At 33.7% G+C, this 4,660-nt stretch overlaps 1 long non-coding RNA gene across 1 annotated transcript; it reads right to left on the reverse strand.

Moving 5' to 3' along the window:
• Nucleotides 1-361: 361 nt before the first annotated feature.
• On the reverse strand, nt 362-2,645 carry LOC120327987 (uncharacterized). The gene is made up of 3 exons (XR_013477406.1): nt 2,622-2,645; nt 1,902-2,000; nt 362-1,591 (listed from the first exon to the last, which is right to left on the reverse strand). It is a non-coding gene; the product is annotated as an uncharacterized LOC120327987 (long non-coding RNA).
• Nucleotides 2,646-4,660: the final 2,015 nt, after the last annotated feature.

Consider the following 4,660-nt stretch of genomic DNA (forward strand, 5'->3'; position numbering starts at 1 on the left):
ATAGTTAATGTCGAGAAAAATCGTTCTCTTCGGCAAATTATAGACGAATATGTTTTGGATTTTTAGTTTTTAAAATGGAATAAGTCGCTTTTACTGAATTCTATGGGATTCAAAATTTTACTAAAAACATTTCTGTTCTATTTTAATTAATAGGGAACACTTTTTATTTCGTATGCTACACCTCCTTCATTGTGCGGATCTAACTATTCAGCTAAGTAGGTGCTCCCAGGTCTAAACAGGTCGCCCCAAGGTCTTGTTCGCTGTATATTCGCAAGCCTTGTGTAAAAAAAATGTGTAAAAAAGAGAAATGTAAAATGTAATAGTGTTTCTGTTTCCAAAACATCTATTGCAGACAAGAATATGAATGTTCACAAGTACCGTTTTATTATTATTCAACATTGATTAATAATGTAAACTTATGTAAATATAACCAGTGACGCATATTTGAGCATATCAAATTGTCAACGTTCACAGAAAAAGGAATATATATATAAACATGTCCCGCACCAAATGTAAAAAATGAAAAGACATTCTAAAGTAAAAAAAACTAGAACACTCGCAGTCGCGCATCTTTAGTATTCTAGGACTTTGGTCGTTCTTCATCTGTAAATTAAACAGTAGCGGTAACATAAACGACATATAGCGTTTCTTTCTCGTGGCCAGAATAACGAAAATTGCAAACCATGGCGCTGGTGTTCAGTCTTCCGTCCGTGCTTGAAATTTTTTTGATATGAATAATACTATTGAGTGATTTATATATAATTTATATTGAGGTTAAAGTCTTTTTAATCACCATGTGCAAACAAGAAGCTAACAGTTCACTGTAACATTTTTGCCGCCATGCTCGAATGAAGAGCCGCCCAATATCCTAATAATAGCAGTTAACGATTTCTTGCAAATAAATGAGTCTCAATTGTCGATTTTAAATTAAATTATATTTGCTTTGGTGAATTTAAAAAAAAATGCTTCAAGCGACCGTGAAGATTCTTTTCCGAGCAGAATAAGTAATTTCTCTTTTGTATTTCATAATAGTAAAACCAGCATAATAAATACCAAGGGCTAGCCATGTAACAGCAGCAAAACAACAAACATAAGTCATTGTTATATGTGCTTGCATTACGGATTGGCAGGATATCATAGGGAAGGCATAAGTAAGATATCGTCTGGTTATAGAAGGATGATCGGGCAATCGCACGTCTAAACTTTTGTGAGAGTCTTTGTTGCATTTAATGACGGACATAAGAAAGTTCCATACAGGCATACAATCCAACCATCCTGAGTCTTTCAAAAATGATACTTGACAAACGCATGACTGACCTCTTGTGGTAGTGATTTCTTCAGCTCCCGTGAACGATTTCACGATTGTGTCAGATGAAAAATCACCACAGATTACATGACTTCTCGATATATTTATACCGGATAAAAAGTAATCATTTTTTGAAATATTGGGATATATAGTGGACTCTTGTCCGACTGCAATTCTTGAATTCAAGTTCGTTTGTTTGCCGTGAAAAATCATGTATGTTCGAATGAGCTCTAACGTTGAAACGTAAGTTGTCAAAAATCCGCACATCAGGCAGAACACTGCAAGCTAAACAGTTAATGAATGTAAGCGGTAATTCCATAAAAACTACTTTTAATTACATACGCAGGACTTGTCGCTAAGGCTATGAGAAATAGCATTTCCAGCCATGAACTATGAATAGGATATATTATATATCTATATCGATACATTTATTATGTTCATATATATTATATATATATATATGACTTTTTGTATGGTATTGAAACAGTTATAGTATGTGTACAGCTATGTATACTCGGGGTAAAAACCCTGTATCTGTTGAAGTATACTAACGTGACTATGTTTCAGATATAAACTACAGTCAGGTTTTACTCACCGAAAAGGATTTTCTTTGCGAAAGAAAGTTGTTTTCTTCAATCTTCCATCTCATGTCCAATTTTGATATATTTTTCAAGAAATATAAATGCAGTATATACTATAAAAAGAAATGTAGCGATATTAGCGCAATGTGCATAAACAAATTATTATGAATATAGAAAGACTACATACAAATAATATATACTAGTACATCAAGTCCTCATCATCAAGGAAACTCGTGGTTTCCAATATGCTCTTCCTATTAATAGAAAAAATACTCCGGCGTGGGCGAGACTGACTCAAATTTCCTCGATTATTTTAGTTTAAATCGCTTCATCGAAACTCAAAAAAATGTTAATGTCATATCTTTGTAATTACCGAATCGGACTTAAGTGCCACCAGGGTCAAGCCACTGCATCCTATGCGCTATAGGCGAACTCTATATATAAATTATTAAACTTAACCATTATAAATGATAAGTACTGGATGATGTGTTTATTCCGTAAACGCTGACTTTTAAAGTGAATTTGTTATGATTGGCAAAAAAAACATAAGGCCGCGCAATAGCTAAGCTCGGTCCTGAATAGTATGGTAACTCCTTACTTCGACTCATCCTAATGCATATTTCCAACTATAGTATACTTCCATATATTGAATATAAGAAATATATATGTTGGGTATCGTAACACTCTCAATACTCATTTCGTTTCGTAAATATTGTAACGATAAGGAAACAAACCTGGGCAGAGGTTTGGGCAACCTAGTCCTGTTCTATCTTTCTGCATTGACTTTAAAATCTCTAAAATATCATAGTTATTCTGGCAATGGATTAGAATTATTAGTTAAATACTTGAAATATATATTCGATAAAAATAAAGCTCGAGCAACTACAAGGTGTGATTGCGGTTCGTCTGTACCAAGGCTAAGTCGCCTAGCTTGGTCATAAATGTCTTGGCGTTGGAAAAAGCTACAAAATGTAATAATAACACTTGTTCAAACACTGTAAACAGTTTCATTGTCGCACTCAAATTATGAACGTCTTCTTGAGGTATAAGCTACAAAGTGTAATGATAACACTTGTTCAAACACTGTAAACAGTTTCATTGTCGCACTCAAAATATGAACGTCTTCTTGAGGTATAATGTTTCAAAGCGAGCGTGTTGAAAATAAAGCAAATATAAATACCAATGCGGTTGGCGAATCAATAAAATATAGTTTTAATTCACGTTGTGGCGGATGTCTGTGATTCAGATTTTGGCTTCCGCAGCAATGAGCTCGTCGATTAAATCATACAACCAGCGCAAGATTAAGTGGTGTATACAAATGCGCTTATTTGATGATTTTTACAGAAGATGCTGTAGAATAAGCGGGGCAGCTTCTCAACATTTCTTGGTGCATTAAAAACGGAAAATTTTTATTTCAAATGTGGAGAAACAAATTTTTACGTCACTCTTCAAAATTATCCTAAATCTGCCTAATTACACTTACGTACTTTCATTACTGGTACTATATATATTAAAATTAAATTGAAATACCTATTTACTACTTTGAACAAAGTGCAGTGCCGACGAATCACTGCATATGTACTATCATTTGCCACCAAAGACCATACATCACAGCAACATCGAACACTGCCATATAACGACGAAATATAACGAAAAATATTTATGGATCGTGTTTCGAAAAAATGTGATCCGTTTATAAATTTCACGCGTGGAGAAATATTTCGGTACATGAATTGAGTAACGAGTCAATATAACAGCAACAATTTGGCTATTATACGACGAATGTGTTTTTATGTACCTACATTATATATAAGTAAGATAGTCTATATCAAATTGCATTTTAAGGTAATTTTCACAATTTAACATCATACACCCGTTTATCCCATTTCCTCCCATGCCTAGAACTATTTTAATTATAAACGAATTCGAGTATTCCTAAAATAACAACATCTGACAGTGGCATTTGGCGGTAACATTCTTCACTTCTGATGTAGTATCATTTCATTTTTAGCTTATAATGATTTCACGCCTCAATCAGACTCCAAACTGCTGTTTGTCCCACTCACTTCTAAATCATAGTTCATATACGACCGCAAAATAAAGCTTCTCCCCCACAACGAGCGATATTTCTGACGCTAGTAAATTAGAGAACATATATATATATATATATATGCTTGATATGGTTTAGTTTAGTATGTGCTCCAAATTTTCATCCGACTTTATCTGATTATAGGGCTGCCTACTGTATGTGCATGAACACGTGTTAAAATTTGTGAATATTGGAGGAGTTGTTTTACTAAATTGCAAACGGATTTCCTTCAATAATTAGGTCGGGTGTGATTTATAAATAGATTACGAATTACTACTGTTTACGCTGTAGTAATCTGGTAGCGGTATTACATAGATATGTATTCAATATGGTTTTACTAATGGAGTGATTATTTATGTTGCTTATTAGGTAATAACCCCACGACAGTGGTTCCCATACTTCTTGTTAAATTCATTCGTTTGCCTATTTTGGAACTCTTTCCCCCTCCCTATTCATAAAAGTACTTTATTTGTTCAATCTTTAATGGCTCCTTTGATAGTGATATGCACTAATCGTAGCTACTCCCGGTTTTGTACAGTTCAAGTAGTTTGTTATAATAATAATAATAATACAAAACTAACGAATATTAGTAATATATACTACAGCGAATACGAGGCAAAATTCCTAAACAACAGCAAAATTTCTCCCCGGTTGGTAAACGGTGACGACATAATGCATTCAACG

Source organism: Styela clava, chromosome 7 (assembly GCF_964204865.1).
Source record: "Styela clava chromosome 7, kaStyClav1.hap1.2, whole genome shotgun sequence".
In the NCBI taxonomy this organism is placed as follows: domain Eukaryota; kingdom Metazoa; phylum Chordata; class Ascidiacea; order Stolidobranchia; family Styelidae; genus Styela; species Styela clava.